We start from the raw sequence: 24,381 nt of genomic DNA, 5'->3' as shown, positions 1-24,381 counted from the left end.
TTTTTTGGTTTTTACACTTGACTGGAGATCTTTTGCAGAGTATTCAGTATTCCCAGCTGTGTGGACTCATTAAAGAGTTATGACTGAAATTTATGAGACTTAGTACATGAACGAATCGCTGTATGTTAATGGCCTCCTCTTCCACTCTTAAACCAGTTCAGGCATCACAGCGTTAAACCAGTGTTTAGACATGGCCTATTGTTTCTTAAGCAATTTCTTTCACACGGCTTTTGTCAATGCAACAGTACATATAGATGTTTTTTATTCCTATTTGATTCCAATAATGATCATCCAGATGGATGAAAGGGTTCATTAGGAAACAATGAATTATGAAAAGACTAAGCCTTTTGTGTCCCAAGTGATACAGACATCTTGACATCGCTGAATATTGACATCTGAGAAGCTGTTACTCCAGGTTACGTGACAGGTAACAGCATAAGCTCAATCCACCCAACTCTCATAACACATCCAGGCCCAAGTGATAGAAATGATGGGCCAGGCAATAACAGAAGAAGGAACTGCTCATGTTTGAAGAAGGTTGCTGCTTGGAAATTAGATCAGGGCTTTCCCTTACCATTATGATTTTACAGACAGGTACAGACCAAAATATGAGTAATTTAATACCATTGGGGCTGTGAAAACATCAGATTGGAGACTGGGAGACAGGGAATAAATCACACTCTGGTGGAAGACAGCCATAAACATCATTTATATGTAACCATGACTTCCATATAAATGATGTTTATGGCTGCTGTCTTTAATGACCACTCTGTTTGAAGAAACACAGCACCAGACCCGACCACTGCCCCACTGCTTGTCACTGGGAGGCAACTTCGCAGGTGTGGAATGGGAAGTTATCTTCTATTAAGAATTATAGAGGTTGTCAGCAGTCCTGTAAATGACTCTCTTGTTTTCTAGACATTTCTGTAACATCTGCCTTCCTTTGAGTGTGACTCTGTTTCCTGACTCTTTTCTACTATTCTCAACTGTTTGGTAATTATATTTGTTCTTAGGTTCATACAGTGAACAGGTGTAGTTCAACAGACTACTGAATTAAAAATTTAAAATAAAAAAGACGTTGACTATGACCTTTGAAAAGATCACACACTTGTATTTAAAAGATGAAGAAAGATATATATATATATATATTACAGCAAATAAACTCCCATAAAAAGTAGTTATTCTTTGACACTCCAGCCATGCACATCCCAATGTTGTTGCAGTGTACACTCCCTCAAGAGGACATTAAGCCCCACCTCAGGATATAAATTTCTAAAGCATTTATTATCTAACATAGAAATTCTGACCTAACGTTTCCCTGTAAATACTGTTGTGTGTTGTATTGTGAAATCAAAACAGCTACAAGAAAGGTCACTTAAATATATTTTTTTAAATTAAAAAATCAAGAAAATTAAAGGTGGTTTATGTTTTGAACTTGGAAATGCAAAAGTACATGTGGTAGTATGCCTTTCATTTATGCTTCAGCCTTATTCTGGTATACTTACCTCAGTGACATTAATCCTACGAGGTTTTTCAAAAATTAGCAAAGATGCTTTTTTCACTATGTATATCCAGATTGCCAGGTTTCATACAAAAAGGGAAAGTAAACCACCTTAAAAGCTACGCCAGTCATTCAAAACCTGTATCATGGCTTATCTTCTATTTCTTAAGCAGCAAACATGAACACAGATGCAGCAGAATCTTCTGTGCTCATCAAGAGGGTCTCAAGCAGAGAATGCCCAAATGAAGGGAGAATAGAAGGTTTTAAACGTGTTGTATGAGGCTGGATGCTGTAATCCTTTTATGTGTAAACAGAGACAAAGGTGTCAGCATTACTTATCTTCACTCTGACAAGCTTTCAGAGGTGCACAGAAATGCCCAGAATTTTGACAGGTGATTTGACTTTCAATGGTAACTTAGCCAACATTTAGACCAAACAGATTTAATGATGTAGACCCACATTCTTCACCTATAATTCTGGAGTAAGACCTTTGGTTGAGTGACATTGCTGTACATTTAGCCTTTGTAACTGTAAGCACAATGTTCTCAGCAGCTGCAGGAATTGATGTATTTTTTGTCTCTTTCTCTTCTCAAAATAAAATAAAATAGAACAAGATTAATAAGAATACCAAACAAACAAGGATGCAAAATATAGATGCAATTTTAAAGCACATATTGAACAATGACTTTAGTTAAATGAACATATAAGAGAAAGGTACTTAAGTTCTAAATAGCTGGAAAATACAAATTCTACTTTGGATAAATCCAGCTTGTGAGTAAAATTGGGATTTTCTCAAAGTAATAGGGATTAAATATTGCCCCAAACTCTGTAGAAACTGTGGCAGACTCCTTCCTGACTCATATTTTTAAAGTTTTAAAAGTCAAAAGATTGTTCTTACCAGGGGTGTTAAAGTAACTCAAAAGCTGGGTTTTAATATAAAACTCAGCTGACAAAATTATACAGCGTTTGTTCACAGAAAGACAAATCCGTGTGATTTTTTTTTCTTGTGTTGGGGTGTAACAAGTGTTTCAAGTGCTGATGAAATAATTTTTCTAGATACTATTCTGCTTACAGCGTAAACACATTTTCTGAGGCAAGACGTTCAGTTTTAGGTTTGACACATTGCCATAGATATTTTGATCCACCATGTATGCGAGTAGGACGTAAAGCTCCCATCATTCAAGGGTTGAGTGTTTGAGTTTAGTACAGGCGTATACATTTATTACCAGTCTATATACACAGTAATGGAGTAACTTGCTTATCAGTGTTTATTTTGAAAGTGAAAATCAGAGGAGGGAAAACCGTCACTGTTATCCATGCCTTTGAGCTACATTGATTAATTGCTGCCACTGAAAAAACACTTCAGATCTAGCTGGACTTCCAGATTAAGCTTCATCTTTTTCTTTCTGTGAGTTCTTAGCAAACCAATTTTTGTGTGGAACTTGAGTACTGTGTAAATAAGATAGATGCTTTACTCTATGATAATAGTTTTTTTATGGCCACTCACCTCTTTCCTTTTTTTCTTTTGGGATATGATGTTTCAACAGCCAGCAAATGATTATTCTAAGATCATAAGACGCGATGTGCCATTGTTGGCAACTGCCTAATGCTGTTTTCCATCTGTAAAGCCTGACTTTCTTTCCTTCTTTGCCTTAAACATTTTGTCTGAAGACTGGTTATTTGTGTGTTTGTTTTGTGGCAGTGGCAACGAATAGTGGAGGTGGTGCAGCAGCAGAGCTCCCCAAGGATGGAGCTTGGGATATTGGTTTGTGGCGCCAGGTTTGATGGAGGGGAGGTGTGCTCTCCCTCGCCTGGCTGAGCCCAAGGTGCAGAGCTGCTGCTGCAGGGGGTTCCTGCTGCTTGGAAAGGGAAGTCGGAGAAACTTAAAATTGAGAGAAAAGGGAAAGCACTGAAAACAGTGAATGAGGCATTGGAGAAAGACCTGGAGGCAGAGTGGGCAGCTCTGCTGAGGGCATGAAAGGAGCTGGTTGACCTGAAAAGGGCAAAGAGGATTTTGTGAGGTAGCTTAGAGGTTGCTTATGCAGGTGAGCGGAGGCTGACATTGCAGCTGCTCCCTGGGTGTTGGGCCGGTAGGGAAACTGCTTTTTTCCAGTTTGGAGCATGAGGCTCATTGGTATTGGAGGAGGTGGTGGTGAAATTGGGTCCTACTCACGGTTCTGATCCCCATCTCCAACCCCTGATTATTATTAGTGAGGGGGTGGCAAAACCTGATGTTTTTCTTCATGTAAATACTGATTTCAGACTTCTGCCACTTATTATTATTGATAAGGGAGGAGAAGTCTGAAACTTTGCTGCAATGAGTTGCCCTAACGGAGTTGGCTGAATTGCAGGAACTCGCTCATTTGCAGGACCATGAGGGAGTACCATGTTTTGTGATTCAAACAGCACTTTGCTGGGGTGGAGGAAATAGATTTTCAGAGCTGGATGATGTGATTGCAATCCCTATTCCTGGGATCGGCCACCTCACTGGAAGCGTACAAAAGGCAGTTTGCTGGCAGTTGGTGTGTGCCCCAATGCTAACCTTAGCAAACCCAGGCAGAATTATTCCCTTCACAGGAGATGTGCCTGATTCCATGAGGCTTCGCGAAGTTTCACAGAGTCAGTTAGGACAGGGGATTCCCCGATATTTAATACCTGGCCTGCCCCTATCTGACCTGCATTGGTTGGCAAAAAAGTGACAGCTGCTGGACAAAAACAACCCCACCTCTCAACTCTAGAAAAGAAAATACCTGCAGTCCCTTTAATGTGGCTACTTTCGCTACACCTTTATTGAGATTTTTCCCAGAACTGTTGATTTTGTGTTTGTGTTTAATATGGTTAATGCGGCTGCTATCACTATACTTGTATTACTGATTTTGGGGTTTCCCTAAGTTGAATATTTCCTTTTTTAAGAAAGTTGTATATTTCTCTGTTAATATTCTCTATTAATGTTATTATTATTGCTCCTCAGGGAGCAAGAGAGGTCTAGAAGAACTGATCTTGACTGGGAGCAAGAAAGTGGTGGTGAAGGATACTCTTGAGGATGTCATCATCACACGGTTTTGTGAGTTATGTCCTTGGGATACAAAATGCCATCCTTGGGAGAAACCAGATTACTATGAGGCTTTATATGTGCCTCAAGTTTCCTAACACTCTGTTTTTAAGCCCCCTAAATTTATCTAAGACAATAAGATTCTGGTTGCAAAACTGAACTTTAAAATTTTTCGGAAAATAAGTGGCTCCCCTTTGAGTGCTCCAAAATTACTGTTACTTGTGGGTTATTCATTAAGATTGGGGTTGTTTATTTATCATTGCTAGTCATCTAAGGGATAGAAAACCAAGAATAAGAACTGTAGTGTCAACCCAATTTGTTAAAATGTTATTCTTTGATTGTTAGATTTATACTTGTACAGGTTAACTTGGCTAATGTTATATTAATCTTGATTCTTGTATAATCACGCATGCCATCCTGGTTATCTTTTCCTCCCTAGCTTTCTTCCTCTATCTGGTATATCTCAAACCTGAGCTTCCCTTGTCTTTCCAACTGTACTGTGGTGTCTGGATCGCCACACGGATAAACACCACCTCCCCACCCCCCTAGTCAGGCCTGGACGCGAGCGTTTGGCTCATGGGTCCAGAGCTGGACACCATCCTATTTTCAAAAGTGTAGGTGGACAGAGATAAAGGGCAAACTGCCTGTTTTGTGGTTAGGCAGGTGCTACTGATTAGGATAAGGTCTAAAATACTGGCCTTATCCCAATTATTTTAATGTAGTTCTATAAAGGACAGTGCTGTAGCTGTATTTATTTTGTATTAGTTTCCCTAGAGACAATCTGTGAGCTGACTAAATTTTCAAGAACGCATGCTAATAAATAAATAAATAAATTAATTAACAGTTAATGAAGCTGGCTGGTATTGGCCTGGCTGCTACGTGTGCCATTCCTCTGAAGCGATGATTTACGGTTCTTACAGACTGTGAGTGTTTGTTTTGGGGGTTCTTCAAGTGAGACTATGTAACGTAAATTATTTATAATGCTGTGGCTGTGATTATTTACTGAGAATCCAAATGCACTGAGTAGGGATTACAAAATGGTTAGCGTTACACAGACAATGATAAATTTTAAAGGGAAGGATTGTTTAGGATAAATACTGCAAAGTTTATTATTTATCCTTGTCTGGTAACTGATGCTACTGTGCTAGCACTAGAATTATGATTGTGTTGTAATACAAATGAAATAATGGCTTATAGCTTAGTTCTCTTGTAGTCTATAACACCTAATTATTTATACTGACAAACATCAAGAGAAGATGTGACTAATTCTTCTTCCATATGTATCTTTGTAAATCAGGCATCCACCAGATAAAGCACACCTACGCTGGTATGGAGCTGGTACATGTGGGAGGAAGGCAGGCAGGCAAAAAGTGACTGAACATATGTTTTTAATGTTGCATTTAGTTCAGCATCATCCAAAAGAAAGCTGTAATAACTATAGTTACTTTTTTTTTGTGGTGGCAGTATGAGATAAATGTTTGCGAGTGGGAATCATCTCAGCTAATACAATACAGTTTAACTAATATTTAAATCACAGTATTATTAATTGTTCATTCCTATGTTAAAATGTAAAAAGTAAACTGTTAAGAAAAGGGATATAGTGTTAATTTTGAGGAAAAAGGACAAGATTCCTCTAATTTAGCTCCTAGAATTCCCAAAGATTTTGTTTGTGAAACTAGGCAAATCTTGTGTGTTTACTTGGTTGCCTTTACTTCCTTTTGGCGCTTCCATCTTTTGTGTTTGAAATCACCATTAGGAAAAAAAGCTCTTATTTTTTTTTAGCTGACTATAAAGAGTAAAAAAAGGGATGCCATCTTCATGAGTAACTCCCCTGTGTGCCGCTGTTCTGTACATGCAGAATGGAAGTTCTGCCTCCATATCACAGATTAAAACGCACTTCTGACTCTTCAGCATTTTGCCTGCGATGAAATGAATGAACAACAAGTGATAGTCATTATATAAATTTTAGCTGTGTTGTTATGGAAGAAAGGAAGAGTGTTATTACTGGTTTCTTTGACAGTTTTTTTTGTGCTCAAGACTGTGCCTTAGGGCATGATCATAGATTTCCATTCCACTCCCATTTTATGAATTAAACAAAGCAGAGCAAAACCAAAACAAACAGGAAAACCTTGATAGACTGATAAAGCAACTGTGTAGGGCTGTAAATCACCAATGACAGGATAACTGTTTTAAACTTACTGTGCACAATCTATTATATTTACATTTAAAGTGATTTTTTAACTTCCCATTTCTTTTCACACATTTATAATAATGTAGAAGAAAAAGCAATCAAGCTTTATTTCATAGCATTTGTTAGAAACATATTAATTTATATTGAATGCAGAGATTCTATTCCATATAGAATGGCTGCCTATTCATTAAATCTGTATCACTAGGCAGACACCTCAAACAACTTCATTCTTCATTTAGAGCTGAGTTAATCTTTTTACAACATGGTAGCAGACAGGAAGGTTTATATAACGGAGTACTTGCTGAGGTAGGAAGCCAAATCTACTGTAAATAATACTAACATCATAGCTAGAAAACTGTTATAAATGCACCATTTACAATGCCTTCAATATATAAATTAATCAATGAATGATAACTCATAATACATCATTTTTTAATATTTCCTAATATAACATGTCCATTTACCATAATCAAAATCTTGTGACTATCAGATCATTTAACTATACACACAATAAGAAATCACATATGCGCTGTTGTGTGTTTCATACTAGAGGCATTGCTGCTAGCAATGCCTTTGGAATTTTTTTTTCATGTTATCATAATACTATACTGCTTTGGTTGTTATTGTGATTTTAAGCAACTCAAATTCTGAAAAACGGCAAAAACATTTTTCAAAGCTTTTTCCTTGCAGTTTATCTTGTGTCTCCAGTGATGTACTACTTCTTTGTCAATAATAAAATGTGTAATTATCTGATTAGCTTGTTATTGCAGAGCTGTTCTGAAAACAAGCTCAAGTAATTTCTTTTAAGACTAAAAAAGCCAACTTATTCTAAGTGCATATTGTCCTCACTGATTATTCAAAAAATGTCAACTTTTATTCTCTCAAAAATTTGTTATACATGAATTTATCTACAAGATATGTCTTAGAAGAGTAGCCACAAATGGGTAGAAAGCTTATGGGTCAGACTAAAAGACCGAGGCAACAAAAGGAACCTTGTGGTTACTGTATACTACAGGCCACCTGATCAAGGAGAGCCTACTGATGAGAACCTTCTTCCTCAAGCTACGCTTCACACTTGCAAGCTCACGTGCTACTAAGGGATTTGAACCACCCTGACATGTGCTGGAAAAGTAGTATGGCAAGCTTTAGGCAATTCAGGAGACTTCTAGAGTGCATCAAAGATAATTTCTTAACCCAGCTAACAGAGAACCCCACCCAAGCAGGTGAAATACTGGATCTGATGGTTACCAATGCAACTGAGCTCATCAGTGACGTCAAGGTTGGAGGCAGCCTGGGCTGCAGTGATCGTGCACTGGTGAAGTTCAAGGGACCCTAAGAGATCATAGAATCAGCAGGTTGGAAAGGACCCACTGGATCATCAAGTCCAACCATTCCTAACACTCCCTTAAACCTTGTCCCTAAGCAATTCATCCACCCATTCCTTAAACACCTCCAGGGAAGGTGACTCCACCCCCTCCCTGGGCAGCCTGTGCCAGTGCCCGATGACTCTTTCCATGAAGAATTTTTTTCTGATATCCAGCCTGAACCTTCCTTGGCGGAGCTTCAGGCCATTCCCTCTTGTCCTGTCCTCTGTCGCTTGGGAGAAGAGCCCAGCTCCCTCCTCTCCACAACCTCCTTTCAGGTAGTTGTAGAGAGCAATAAGGTCTCCCCTCAGCCTCCTCTTCTCCAGGCTAAACAACCCCAGCTCTCTCAGCCGTTCCTCGTAAGACTTGTTCTCCAGCCCCCTCACCAGCTTCGTTGCTCTTCTCTGGACACGCACCAGAGCCTCAACATCATCCAGAACTGAACACAGTACTCAAGGTGTGATCTCACCAGTGCTGAGTACAGAGGGAGAATAACGTCCCTGGACCAGTTGTGGAGTATAATCGGGACACTACATTTCAGGAAAGCAAAATTCTGGCTCTTCAAGGAGTTAGTGAGTAGGACCCCTGGGATAAGGTACTCAGGGACAAGGGAGCAGAACAGAGCTGGCAAATATTTATGGATGCTGTCCATTCCCTGGATGTAGGAAATTGGGCAGGGAAGGAAAGAGACCAGCATGGCTGAGTTGAGACCTACTGGTCAAACTAAAGAGCAAGAGGGAACTGCACAGGCAGTACAAGCAGGGACAGGGAAACTGGAAAGAGTTATAGGGCTGCTGCCCACAAAGCAATGACTTTAAATTGGAAAGGAGCAGATTTAGACTCGACATTATGAAGAAATTCTTCACAATGAGGGAGCTGAGGCACTGGCACAGTTTCCCAGGGAAATTGTGGCTGCCCCCTCCCTGGGAGTGTTCAAGGCCAGGTTGGATGGGGCCTTGGGCAGCCTGATCTGGTGGGAGATGTCCCTGCCCAGGGCAGGGGGGTTGGAACTGGGTGATCTTTAAGATCTCTTCCAATCCAAACCAACCTATGATTCTACAAGTATGTGAAATTTGGTATTTTTAAGCAGTAGGCTTGCTCTCAGACACAGTGAATGTGAAATCTCAGCCTTTACTGAGGCTTTATATTTGAACCACTGTAAAACCAGACGCTGAGCTGAATATTATTTTCCTTCTGTTTTGTTTTTTTTTGTGCCACACTGTAGAAAACCTTGAAATCCTATTCTTTAAGCAGAAAATAATAAGTCAGTCAAACCAAATTTACAGTTGAGTCTGAGTTTACTCATAAAAGTTCACAATATAACTTTACTGTGTAGTAAAAATCATGGACCTGATAGAGATATCCATTTTATGATATGTGATAATTTCCCTTCTCCTTCTCAAACTATCATGTCATGCCCTACCAGCAATAAATCTTCTCATCCTTTGCTGAAAGGGAACACTATACCACCTTTTCCCGTTATAATATTTACTCTGTTTCAAACGTCCTAACCACTTTTTCACCTAGATATTTCCCAATTAACGTATCTATTTAATTTCAGAACTAGTATTCTCTGCTTTCATTAACTTTGGAAACCGTTCTTCTTTTTTTATCTTTTTCAGACCAGGAAAAGAATGCATATTGCTGAAAGACCGGGTTTATCTAAAAAAAATATATATTTTTTAAGCATTATCATGGTTATAACTACCCTGTTAATAATAACATTACATTTTTACCTAATACTTCAGTACTGCAAAAATTTCAGAATGAAGTACTGTTTTGTTTATTTCAGTGTCTCCTAGTTGAAACAAGTGTTGTAATAGATAATTCTCTGATAGCATGGAAATTATTACGTATTCTGAGATTAACAGAGAAAAGAAAAGGATATCGTTGAGAAGACAATCTAAATTAGGTCCAGCCTCTGGACTTTGTTCCCTGTAAACTGATTTGATACACCTTCCAATTCTTGTCTTCATTTCTGATGGATAAATTGTGTTAATTTAAAAATTTAGTTCTACGTATCCAGGTAAGACACTATATTCAGTTAAAGGTCACGTTGACATCTTTGTCAATGTTGGTCTTTAAAAAAATCAGCTCAAGTTTCAAAGAACTAAGGATAAAGATGATTACCTTGATGACTGCATGCGTGTTATAAGGAAAAAAAGTGTTAGAAAATGATGAGTTATCACGACAGAGAGAGGTTACTACTGGCAACGCGTAGTAATGTGATCTGAGAGCTGAGCTGTACAATGTATGTAGAGAGGGAGTTACCAGAAAAGCTACAGATGAGGCTCTGCGGATTGTGCTTAAGATTCTAAACACAAGATGTTGTTTTAGTATGAAGAGTCCCATTGACAGGCAATAAAAATGGCAGATGAAATTCAAATTTGTTAAATGCAAAGCAATACCTTGTGGAAAACTAGTTACAAGTTCATAAACAGTGGTGAGCTCTAAATTATCTATCCCTATTAAAGATGAAATGGCAGCATGTTTGATAGCTGCAGGAAGCCATCAGCTCAGAAGCCAATAGAATTTTAAGAACTTCAGTTGAGGAATAGATATTGAAATAGAAACCATCAAGGAATTTCCCAAGAGATAACAACACTTGAATCTTGGGCTTCCCTCTGGAGCCTATATTCTGAAAAATGAAAGTAAAATTTTTCAGAAGAAGTTCTAAGGGCCTGGTGGAGCTGGTTTAATTTAACACAGGAGAGCTTATTTGGAGTAAGATTCTTCATGCTAGGGGAAAAAAACAAACATCAATCAAGGTAGAACGTGATACATGTTTCTAAGACGTGAATGTTAAAAAAGTGACAACTCCTAAGCAAATCAAATGAAACAACGGATTCAAAGCAAATAATATGCCTATAAAACAATCAAAGTTTATTAAAAAAAAACCTATAAAGAGTTCTATGTACTTTTTCTGACTATAAATATATTTTGCTATTATTGCTATTTGAAGTAAGCTTGTCTTATGAGCCTCTAGTATTAACTTCCAGAATAAAGAAATATATAAATAGGACAAAGAATACTGTCATCTCTGACACCTCTGACTTTTCACATGTACTTTGTTCCATCTTTCTGCTACAACTGTCTATAATATCATTTCAAAAGGGACACAAATCTGAGAGCCATTTTCCACTGATAAAAATGAACAATGCTGCTTTCAGAGTGGGAAACCAGCTAACTGTGGAACAAATCTGAAATAGTTTCATTGACCATCTCTTACTCAATTTTGGCTGACGATTGATTTTTTTTTCCCCCTTCTTCTATTTTGCTTTAACTTTCACTGACTTTTACTATTTCTTTCCTAAAGATTACTGACTTGTGTCTTAATATTCCATTATATTGTAGTCTCAGGAGTCAAAAAAGTCAATGATCGCTTGAGGTGTCCAGAGCTGCTAAAAATGTTTCTCAAAACATGGTAAGATTAAATCCACAGAGAGAAATAAGGATCATTTTTTGCCATGAGACTCTTTTTAATCTTTTCTTACTTTAGTTCATAATTCATTTGATTATCTTAGGTGTTGAAATTTGTGAACTATAATTTTTTAATCTTGCATGAAAAAATAAGCTCTTGTTCAATACCCAGATCTTGTTCAGACACTTTTATTTGAACTGAGCATGTCTGAATTAGAACTTTACCATCTTTTTCATTAGATGAAAATATCACTTCTTAATTTTTAGATAAGAAGCACGTTTGGTAGCAAATGTTAATAGGAAGGAAGTATGTTTTGCATTTTGTAGTTCCACTGCATTTCTTCATTTCAAAAGGTTATGGAGTTAGAGATGCCTGCCCAAACTCCTGGAGTTAGTGTTCTTCAGTTGTCCTTTACTTTGATTGACAAATGTTGGGAAGTCTATAAATAAATTATTGAGGTTCTTTGCAAGGTTCATTTACTGTTAAGACCAATATATGCCTTGTCAGAATGTTGAGTGGTAGGTTGCTTTCAGTCCGAGTTGTTCTGAGCTATTTAAATATATTGATAGGAACTTTCTTTCCACTGCTGTCCTCAAGCACAGCGCTTCTGTTCTGCATCTCAAAGAACAATAAATGATGGGAAAGGTGTCTCTTGTGCAAAATACTTAAATTTTTCTCCATGCATTATTTATATAGGTTAATCTTTCTAAATCAAAATATTGAAGAATTTAGTGGTGCACTCTAAGATTTGTATCAACAGTTACCTCTGCTTAATATTTTTAGCTTAAGATGCTTATGAAAAAACAGAGATTGCTGATGAGGCAAAATTTAAGGTGTTTGTTCTTTAAGATGCATGAATTGCTTACAAACCATATTTTTGATTATGCTACTAAGGGTCACACTCAGAAAGTTGTAAACGTGATTTACACAGAAATGAGCAATCATGTTAATTCACTCATTTAAAACTTGTTCAGCAAAAGACAGTTTTCAGCAGGAGAATGAAACAGGAAAATTATACACAATGAGGCTAATTGCCATCAGCTTCTTAACCATTTCAGTGTAATAAGAAATGGAAATAAACTCTTGGTTTAGGTGACATTTATTTTCCAGATATTCTGGTAGAATGAGTTCAGATGATTAGTTGAGGAGGTCAATTTTTTTTCGTTGACAGGTTTGGAATCTGTCTCTTCATCTCCTATTATTTGTGGTTTCTGTGTCCCATTTTGCCATTGATTGTCTGTCAGATCCTTTTACACTGTAAAAGACCACGTTCCTTAACAGAGCTACACCTCTAAGGGGAATATATAAACATATATTGAATGTATTATTTTTACAGTTTATTTCATTGCTTTACCTTTAATCTTTTGTGGACACAGTGAGCAGTGCCACACAGACACAAGCTACGTGTATTACTTAACTCTCTTTTGCTTGTAAAATTTTCACAAGAGCTTGACATTTTTCATTTGTTCTTAAAACAGTTTGCATCACTACACTTATACCCTACCTATTACTGAAGAAAATGCTGAAATGAGTTTTAGATTAGGATTCATTCTTTTAGGGCTATAAAAGGATACATATTTGATTAAAGGGAAAATATGCAAAAGAGCACTTTGCTGGCATTTATTCCCTTCACAGTGTTGATGCTTTTTTAGCTATTGCTCAGATACATGGTGCAGGGTTTCCCCTGTCTCTCTTCACTGTTCTTTATGCTGGCTGATGTACCTAAGTAGGAGGAGAGTGGGAACAGGACTCCGTCCACTCCTCAACTATTATCTCTTTGCCTGGAGGGGTCAGGGAATGGAAAAGTCTCTGAAAACCCCACAATAATAAGCATGTATTTTGGGGTAACTGTGAAACCAAGATACAGTTGTCTCTTCTCTTGATGTTGTAATCCTGTCAGCTTTCATTCACTCTTTTAGAGTTGTAGTTCTACGTATGTATATGCCAACATATTCTTAAAGAACCCATTAATTTCCTGTCTTGTAGAACTTCTTTCCAGGTACAATTCTTACTATCTTTTTATATTGTAAAATATAAACTATAATTATGACTACTAAAAGAAATGTTATAGTGTCTTATAGATGAAGAAGGTATTATTCATAGGAACAAATTAATTTTGCAGCTATTAAAGCTGAATAGCCCATATCTGTGTGTTCTGTCATTGTTTAAATATTCCTCCTTTCATATGAGTTCCTTGTTTGGACGTGGTTTAGAATGTACCAAAGTTTTTAAAATACATTTTTGCTTGAGTAGGAACTTTCCAAGAATGATTGCTTTTGAAGAAGGAAAACATGAGAAATGGAAACCAGAAAAGAGTGAAAAATGACAGTAAATATATCTGCTCCATAGTTTCTTCATTTATGCCTTCAGTTAGCCAGTTTTATTTTATGGTAGAAAATGATTTGCTGTCATCATAACCTTGTCACTATAACCTTAGCTGAGCAAGCATCTGAACAGAGTAGAAAACAGGGTAATCCTTATGCAGCCCATGTTCAGCATGTCACACGTAGGCATTTCTGTTCCCAGAGTACACTGAAACTCAGACAAGTGCTGTGGTTGGGCTGTGCTCTCCTCCAACTTTTCTTTTTTGTTGGGACTCTATGTATAATTTCTTTTTTATTCTTAAAACTATTTTTTTTTAATTAAGATCTAATAGAAAATAGCATACTATTCAGAAATTATCTATTTGTGACATTTTTTGCTAACATTTTAAGACCGTGAGCTACTTCTATAGAGTACAAAAATATTCTTTTCCTAAGAACTGCTGTTTTGTTAGGTGCACAATGTTGTCCCGTAACTTAGCATGTTGAGGGAGTTTATCAGTAAACTCTGAACCGTCGTTGTTAACATTCTCCATGAACAGAAGAGCAGCCTTGATAAGTGCCTGTCCTTCTCTGAATTTACACACTAGTGTTCTTCAAACTGAAAACTCATTTGATTAGGCTGTGTGTTCCTGATAAACATAGCAAATTCTAACAATGTAATATATCATGAGCAAATATTCTGTGGCTGGAAACAAACAAATGAACAAATAAAAAGTGACACTCCCCACCACCTCCCCTCCTTCACCCAAAAGCTTGTCTATGACAGGAGCAAATGCATTGAAAAAGGTGAGTCAATAAGCCCTCCAGCTTTCTCCCCAGAAATAAACACAAAATTATAAATCTGGATATTTAGTGATGGCCTAAACACTAGTTTATGTTAGTATGATACCAAAGCTAGTATGGTGAAGGAAAGAACACCATGTGCTCACCAGGAGAGGATAATGAAACCTGTAATTCCTCTTCATCCTTCTCATATATGGTCAGACTGCTGACCTCAGAAGAATTTAATGAATATTACAAGTGACCCAGCAATCTCCTCACAGCAGGTATATTCTCTCATGGTGCTTCCCAATTTTTCTACTTGGGAACTGTAATTCTGTATTATTTTTCCTTTGGGTTTTGACCGGAAGGCAAAGGCCCTATGTTAAATCTATGTTCAGCATCAAGAATCCTTTAAATTTTGGCATAAGTTGTGTCTTTATTAGTAACAAACATGAAACCATACTGGCTCGTACTTATTCTGTCACTTTATTATCTGCTGAAAACATGGACCTACATTTGATGCTATTAGAACTCTGTGTAACACAGCATAAGAAAAAGATACGTATAATCAAATGTTAGCTAATATATATACTCTATGAAACAGATAAAGGAGCTGTGGAAATTTTGGAAAGACTAGAAAATATAAAGTAATTTAGTTCTCCTACCATTAAGAAGTAATTTAGTTCTGTGTTACATAAGGTCTTAAATTTAAAGAAGCAAAAAAGCATCTCTTAATGCTTTAGGGTTTTTTTTCCTACTATGAATGTGACTACATATGAAAACGAAGTGATTGATAAAAACCTAGTTATTATTTTATGGCTATAAAAAGCTCTGACACTTGGATTAATCTCTATAGGTGTTTTAATAATTATTTTAAGGTGGGCTATGATGAAATGAAAATCAGTGAGTATTCAGTTTGATTTGCCCCTACAAACACAATACTATTACCAATTCCCATTCATTGTAAGAAGAAAGACAAAAATCCTGATTGAGGACTCTCAGATTTGATCTTCAAGGATGAAAATAACATAAATATATGATAGATTACATTTTTTTCATATCAGATATTTTATTGCAGAATGGTGTAAATAAATACACCATTTTGTCAGAGTAATTGAACACAGGTAAGTGAAAAGTAGATGTCAGGGACACATGTAAGAATCATTCCATGTATGTCACCACAGACGAGCACAATAAAATGATTTCATACACAGGCCTCCTATGAAACTCAGAGCAGACATATGTGCAAACAGATTTTCTCGTGTAGTATGAAAGTCTGCATGCTACAATCCTGAGGGGTAAGAAAAAGTCCTTTGCAAAGCCCAGAAAGATTCTAATACATCAAAGCTGTTCATTTGTCAGCTCAGGTTTTCAGATAATTTAATGGCTTTGGAAATCAGACAGAAGTTTTGACTGATGATGTGGCGTTAAACTGCTTTTTAAGTGCCAACAGAAGATGCGCAACACCATTACCCTGGAATAAAGAGCAAGAAGAGCATTCTACTGGGAGCACTATGGTACCTATAGGAAGGAAATAATTCACAAGTGCTCTTCATGAAATTAGCTTTTTACGTGTGTTCTAGAAGAAATGATCAAATTGCCTACAGAATCTGTCCTAAATCAGTAGAAAGCTACCCCTCCTAAATCTCAGTAACTGTCTAGAGTAATCTTCATCAGCTGGGTGTCGATAGGTTATACTAATGGTTATAATACGGAATCCTCTAACCAGAGCTTATTGCTACTTATCTAACATGGGCTTGAAATGAGGTGACATAGTAATGAGTTGACACAAATTACTTTTATAACTTTCACACCACTTCTAAGCAGAGGCAAGCAATCTAGGGAAAGCTATTGTCTGCTTTTTTTAGATAATGTGTTCCGTTTGATTGAATATGGCTGTTTGTTAAAATATTAGAAGAAAACGTTTCAGTGCTTTCTATTCTCTACCTCTGTTTTTCTCGCTCTGGGTAGATAAAATTATGTGCCTGGCTTTACCAAAGTAATTATATTTATTTTGCTGATGACAGCTAAACGTATTTCTGGATGGTGCATTAACACTTGCTATTATAGCACAGCTTATCTATTTGAATAATTTTCAGTTCTGTTTGTTAGCTAATGCCAATTGGCGTGACTTTACTTACAGCACATCAATTCATAATTAAAGTGTATACCTGCAGACACTTTATACTTCCTGACACAGCAAAGGACTGTAATAAGCACAATGATAACTATGTGCTTGATTTATCCTTCATTTAAATCAGTGGGGAAGAAGATTGGAATGGTGCAGTTGGATTATCTGAAAGCAAATGCTGTACATGACAAGCCCTTTAGACTGTCATTTTTCCAGAAAGAATTTGACAGACAAGCAAGTTTTACATATGCAAAGAGTCGCTGTGAAAGAAGCACAAGATACTCTTTCAATTTTGCGAACTTGTAAAATTTACTATTTGTGCTAGACTTGAGCGAATAATTTTCACAGAATGATTTATTCAATGTGTCTGCTTTTCTTACAGAACAGACTGCAGTTTCTCACTAAATTATTATTATTTGATGTTTCTTTTCCTCTGAATGCTGTTTTACCTTGTATGAGTTGATGTTAAGAATGTTTCTTCTGCTATTTGATACTTTTCAGATTGTGCAAAGTATTGTAAGAGATAAAATATGAGAAGCGACTGCATTGAAGATGGGGCTCACTGTACGTGCCAGCACTTCCAGTATGGATCTTTCAACCATCAGGTAATAAATTCACATCTACTGAAGAATCATTCTTGTATAAAATCATGACCATGCAATCTTTTTACTGTTATCATGCAGGGCTGTAGATTGTCCTGTAGATGAGCAATAAGAGGTAATCAGAACTTTAAATGATTGAAAACTTCTTAAAACACTGAATGGATGGTTATTTGTTAACTTTTTTTGTAATGTAAGCATCTCTACATATCTTAGGTATTCATCTCCATATTCAGTTACCTTGTTACAAATTGTGGACTAACCCAGGAACAAATTAATTGCTAAAATTTGAAGAGGCAGCACACAAAGTAAAAGAGGCTGTCATTTTTAGTGTCGTAGAATCATAGCATCATAGAGTGGTTTGGGTTGGAAAGGATCATCTAATTCAACCCCACACAATGAGGAATAAACATCTTCAGTTGAATCAGATTGCTGAGTCCCCTCCAACCTGACCTTGAATGTTTCCAGAGGTGCGGCATTTACCGCCTCTCGGGACAACTTGTTCCAGTGTTTCACCACCTTCATTGTAAAAAAAAAAAAAAAAAAAAAAAAAGGAAATTCTTATAAAAAAAAATTCTTACATATTTCCTCATAGATTTTTCATTCCTATCACAACAGCTAAAATGTTTGTCCCTGTCTTTCTTGTAAGACCCTTTTAAGTACTGAAGGCTGCAATAGGGTTTTCCCCAAAAACCTTCTCTTCTCCAGGCTGAATAAATCCAACTTTCTCAGCCTTTCTTCACAGCAGAGGTGTTCCAGCTCTTTGATCATATTTGTGGCCCTCCTCTGGACCCACTTCAAGAGGTCCATGTTTGTCTTGTGCTGAGGACTCCTGAGCTGGATGCAATACTCCAGGTGGGATCCTTATGTGTTGACAGGTGTTGGCTTGTTTTCTGGGTGAGTGGTGCCAGTAGCTTTGGTTTGTGTGAACGTTAAGTGTCTTAGTGTCCTAGGGCATTAGTCTTGGAACAGAGGTTGCTATGTGTGCGCTGTACCCACCCAGCTTAGTAAATAACTTCCAGGTTTTAACAACTGATGGTAAGGGCGGAACAAGCATGAATTAACACAGCTTTACAGCGGCTGTTAACCTATACTGATTTATGCCAGCTTTACATTTCAGCTTATTTTAAAAACTAATAAGTGATTCTGGGTTTCTACTGACTCATTCCTTTGATGGTACAGGAGATTGCAACTTAATAATAGCTTGAAATACTATAGTTAATTTTAGTTCAAAGACTTTCTTTTTTATTTTTTAAATCTGGTAAGTGATAGTCTTTTTCCTCTTCAGAGGAGGAGAAAATAAGCAACTAAACAACCCCTTCTTTAAGAATGGAATAATGAAACAGGGAAATGCCTCATAGGAAGAGTTTTTAAGACACTTTTATCTGAACTGATACCGACTCTTCTAAAACTCTCAGCAAAACTGTCCTTCAGAAAAAATAGTAAAAAAAACCCCCAAACAAAACAAAAAAGAATCTCAAAACATTTTTCTCTCTTTCTGCTTTTAACAGTTCTCATGGAGATACAAAAGTATTTTCCCCAGTTCTTTTTTTCCGTTCTGTGTGGCATATGTGCCTTTTAGCTCTGTAATTTTCTTCCACAACATCTTTTTCTATCTCTGCAGTTTAATGACTCCTGATTTCCTTTGTCGTACCATCTGGTTCATTTCATTTCCGTGAGACATTATTCCTTTCAGACACATGGTAAGTAACAACACTATGCCTAACTTTTTTACATGAATGTAGTATTTCACGAAAACAATTCAACAGTTTTGCCAGTGGAAAATAGGGTGACACTCCCCCAAAGAAGAAAATGGCTAATTAAATAGTGAAATGGCATGACTCAGTTATTTTTACTACCAGAAGCGTTTTCAAAAGTTTTATCTTTGTACATTGGTGTCAGCAAGAGAAAAAAAAAAATAGAATCAGGTATCAGTGGTTAAAATTTTAGCATTTATGTGGAAGAAAGTACAAGTTTTGTGCCTGCTAACTGCATTTCCTAATTCTGCTCTGTTTTTTAAAATAATTTACTAATTCTCCCAAAGAGTAGTTGAACTCATTCACATCCTTGGGAGTATCTACGTCCCAAGATAGATGTAGTGGTACGGGGTAGGAAGAAGGACACAGTCTTGTGTCAGAGTTGTCCAATGGTTATTTCTTCATCTGTTTAATTTCATGAAGGGCCTCAAAGGTTCTTTATCTCTGTCCTAAATAACAAATGACTATTAACACCCATCATTGTCAGCAGTTCTTAAGATTGCCTGTGACCTGTCTATAACATGAAATATTTAATTGGGATTACAATAAATAAGTTACACACGCAAGTCAAAGTGTAGTCACACCTACACTGAGAGAGTACATAGACTTTCAGAGTAACTCTATGTTAAAGGGAATCCTAGTAAAATTAGGAATTCAAAGGCAATTAAAGAAAGATCTGGAATGCAGTCACAATGAATCGTTATGAGACTTCTTAATTGGAAACTGATGATTTTTTTCACATTTGTGTTATAAGGAAAACTTTTCATTTCTTTTAGATCATTATTTTTCTGCTTCAATCACTAAGCATTAGATAATTCCCAGTCAGCATATTAATGACTGCTTGAGACCATTTGTTTGTAAGCGACATACTTTATTTTATTTTTACCATTGTTCACTTCTATTTTTCTTTCCCAAATCTGAGAAATGTATTTCATTCCTTCCAACCTACAAACTTTAAAAAGTTTCAAAGTGAGTAACACATCTTCAGCTGTAGGATTTCTTTATATTGCAGCAGGAAGTCAGGAGGATGATTCGTCAACCTTTTTTTGCACCAGGTATTGAGTTTACAACAACTCCCAGAAAGGGAAGAAAGACAGGGAGGAGGTGAGCACTGAAGGTCCTAGTGACTTGGAAGAGAACAAGTCAGTGTTCAAACTGGAAACATTGGCCAGAAATACATTCAAAAGAGCTCTGTTTGAGTCAGCTTGTGCCTGAAATCAGTGTAGGCTTAAGAATACAGAATCAAGTCTGAGGTTATAAATCCCACAGATTTTTAATTGGACCTTCAGTCAAAAGCTGGTAGTCTCCATCGTACAGCAGTAACCTATTTGAATTTATCAGCCTGCCTTGGTTGCACATCTACCTCCTGTATTTAACCTTACATTTCCTTAGCACTGCTGCATGCCTCTAGATGATGGTCAGTAAAGGGCTAAGGATAACACAGATGACCTCAAAGAAGAAAACTGCATTTTTGCAGCCTAGTCAATGTGATATAACAGACCTTTCCTGCAACCTGAAATGGACCCTCTGATCATTATTTCTGTGATTTTTCTTATCTGTCAAGTAATCTGACAAATCATTTTTATTGATTTTGAACCAAATGTTCCTGAATACTAGTTAATCATAGCTTGTAACCACTTGTTTAACTCTTAACTACTTAATGTGTAGCTACTGAGGTGGCTGCCTAAGTACAGATTTAGCTTTGAGACTTAAAAAAACTTCCATATAACCTTAAAAGATATTGTGGCTCTAGGAGTCTTCTTTTAGTGTATTTTAAAGTGATTTCAAAATTAGATAATGCATAGACCAGCTATGCAGAATGAGAGAATGAGCAGATTTCTGGTCTCTAGCTTTCACTGAGGAGGTGTAGTCAGAAAACACTTAAAATTTCTGGATTTCATGCTTGACTTACCTAACTTGGGACATAGATACAATTTCTGTAAACAGGGCCCATGTACACTACCGTTCCTTAGCACTGAATAGAAGATACACCTAATGAGTTCATTATTCAAATTCAGTATGCATCCTGTGAATGTTATTCCCTCTTGCTGATGCTGGTTACTGAAAGCAAATGACATAAATTTCAGAAAAGTCATAAAGAGGAAAAAAAAAATCAGTGGGATATTGTATCTACATGCAGTTAAACATATATGCCTTGTATATGGTAATGAATTGGAGATTAATAATCATGAATCTTTCTAAATGACAGAGAATTAAATTTCTGTATGCTGTGTATTTATGAAAAAGAAATCAATTTAGTAATAAGTTGGCACATACATGTGGATCTGTGGATATTCCTAAGTTTGGAATTTTACATAACAATGTTTTCTGAGAAATACTGACCACTACTTCTTTTTCAAGCGTAGCTTGAGATTCTGACTTGAAAACAGAGTTGACATCTGTTTCATGTATTGCTGAGTAACTGTAACATTCACACTTTGCATAACCCTCTCTGCCATTAATAGAAGATTGTTTTCTGCCGTTTCTGTAAGAACCTTTAGCAGAAGAGCAGTTGGGAAATTTTGTCATTTCCCTTTTCCTTTAAATACCATCCACAAATACTGTAAAATCCACACTTTACTCTGCATGGATCCATTCTGGCAGCTAGTCGAAGGTGGTTAAAATTTAAAAATAAAAGATTTAAAACAATATAAGAAAGCAAGCGGTTATTCTGAAACTATTTCCTTGATTCGAGCAAGTTTACGTCCAAGGGAGTAAATTTAGGTAAAAGAACAATAGCGTTATAGGTTACAAGGAGCATTGCAGTCAGCCGTTCTGTTTAGTGCTGGTCCGAGAGACCGCTTGAGTTCACCAGAAGGAATCACTGGCCTTCACAAAAGAATCCTCAAAAGACATTGCTAGCAAAGGAGCTAAAAGGAATGTCCTATGAGGAATTTGGATTTGTCTAGCAGCTGAGAACTTTGGGTTTGTCTAGTCTGGAGAAAAGGACTTTGAGGGGAGAGCTTATTGCTCTTTGCAGTTTGCTGAGGAGTGCATCTAGAGATGAGGAGATGATCTCTTTTCCCTGGTATCCACTGATAGGATGCATGGAATGGTTCAAAGCTGCACCAGGGGAGGTTTAGATTGAATGTTAGGAAGTATTTATTTATCAAGAGGGTGGGCTCAGAATGGGCTCAGTAGAAAGAAGATCAATTAATTTCCTATGTCAGTTTCCTGGTCTTCAAACAAACTTGTGAATTTGTCTTTACACTTGTATCAGACTCTTTTTTTGAGGAGCCTAAGGAGAGGCCTGTTTTGACCTTCATTTTAGAGATCTGGAAGATGACACTTCCTCAAAAAGATTGTATTTTCTCATTAAATATTTAGAAAACTAAGAGATGATCTAATTCTTCTACAAACTAATGTTACAGCTTTGCTTTCAGTTAGATTTCTACCATCTATAGCATTAAAGGGTATTTGCAGATCCTTAGAGTTGTAGGTCTAATTAGCCAAGTTAAATTAAAATATGAATCTCTATGGTATAATAGACTATTAGATTATCTTTTCAATAGTCACAACTACACTTACTCCTAGAAGGGTTTTTCACCAAGCAACTCACTTAACTCTTGTTATCCTGACCCTTCTGGGTCTGAGAACTAAACATGATTATAACTGATGAATCCTGATAATGGAAAATACCGGAGTCTGAGAGTTTTGATTAAGTAAAAGATTTATCTTAGCTCAATGGATCTCAGTTGTCCACATTGTAAGCAGAGGGGGAGAAAAAAAGAGAAGAAAAAAAACATACATATGTTTTAACTTGGGTGGAAAGTTTTCATCATTACAAATGCACAACATTTTTCAAAAGAATAAAAGCAAACGGTTCTAGGTAGATAAGCATTAGTAAAAAATGAGGTAAAATCAGAAGAAAGAGAAGATAATTTCCGTGATCAAATAGAACTTCTTGCTCAATAGCAGGAAGAAACAATTTCTGAAATTGGCAATATTTCACCCGTCTGTTGTGAAAATTATCAAGATAAAGGAAACTTCGAGTTTCGACACTTTCCCTTATGTGACCATGAACTTTTGTTTCATATACTTCCTAATAGTATGACCATATATACTCAAAAGTCTGTGTAACTTTCTTTTGGTTTTCACATTGCTGTATCTAATAATTAAGTTCTGGCTTCTTTCTGAGGAAATCTCAGGCATGAGCTAAAAATATTTATATTTTATTTTCATGAAATAATTGGATATATTTTAAAATTTAGGACTCAAAGATTAATTTCATTATTGTAATAATATTTGTATGTAAGCTAATAAAATTAACTGTTATCTTTAAACACATTGAAGCAACTCTGAGGCCATCATAATTTGATAGCTGCAATCTACTACTGTGTACTTTCCAGAATGTGTCTAAATTTCTTTTTCACCTGCTTGTTTTTCAGAGTACCAACTTTTTCGGTAAAATTCCAAAGGAATTGCTTGTACTGGATTTATGCTTTTCCCAAGAATAACATTATTTCTTGAATTCAAAAGGAAGAAAATTAAATACTACAGTCTATCTGTTATTTGCCAGTCCTCAAAATCATATTTCAGTTTTACAGAGATCCATGAGCAGGAAAGTAAGAGTGATCCAAGGCTGAGAATAATTCTCTTCCATAAATTCCAAAATAAAACAGAAAACCCTTCTATCCACCTATAAAAGATGTATCCTTAAAATATGAATAGGTATCTATGTATGACCTTAGAATTGGTGTAATGGATTTACCTTTATTTAAACTTTTCCAATGTTGAAATTAGCATGGTGATTTCATTCATCAGTTTGCCATAATAGGTGAAATAATTATTTTTTTAATATACATAAATGCCTTATCTGTGAACCCATTCTGAGAGAAATACAACTACTGCAATTATCTGGAAAAAGTATAATTTTATTTTAGAAACATAAAACCATGCAATGCCTTGTGTCAGAGTACAATTGAATTGGAACTACAGCGTTTATGGTTAAATACTAGTAAATGACATTTTTCAGTTCACACAATACTATGTGTATTTTGAGGCAGCCATACAACTGACGCTATTCTTTTGTTCTTTACTTTGAAGCCAACGTCCTGTCACATTAGGTGTATTACTTTTAGCATATATCAAGGTAGAGAGAAATCATCAAGTATTTTAATTTGATCTGCTTCCTTCTATGTCTTAAAAATGCTGTGAAGTTAAAAAAATTAAATGAGCAAGATTTCAAAACATTAAAAGTGAGGGTTCTTTTTAACATTTCACCAAAACTCTTTTCAAATTCTTTCATTGCCTGAGGGAGATACTTTAAAAGAGTGCTT

General features: G+C 36.4%; 1 long non-coding RNA gene across 2 annotated transcripts in view; it reads left to right on the top strand.

Annotated features, from left to right (window-relative positions):
- LOC128852182 (uncharacterized) overlaps positions 1-24,381 on the top strand; it is a 188,262-nt gene that overhangs the window by 138,844 nt on the left and 25,037 nt on the right. For both annotated transcript variants that reach the window (XR_008449878.1, XR_008449877.1), the window contains exons 4-5: positions 17,248-17,351; positions 18,970-19,048. This is a non-coding gene — a long non-coding RNA (uncharacterized LOC128852182). The remainder of the gene's footprint in view (positions 1-17,247; positions 17,352-18,969; positions 19,049-24,381) is intronic.

The sequence above is a fragment of the Cuculus canorus genome, chromosome 4 (genome assembly GCF_017976375.1).
Source record: "Cuculus canorus isolate bCucCan1 chromosome 4, bCucCan1.pri, whole genome shotgun sequence".
NCBI classification, from domain to species: domain Eukaryota; kingdom Metazoa; phylum Chordata; class Aves; order Cuculiformes; family Cuculidae; genus Cuculus; species Cuculus canorus.
The sequence above is the reverse complement of the archived record's forward strand: the minus strand, read 5'-3'. Positions and strand labels throughout refer to the sequence as shown.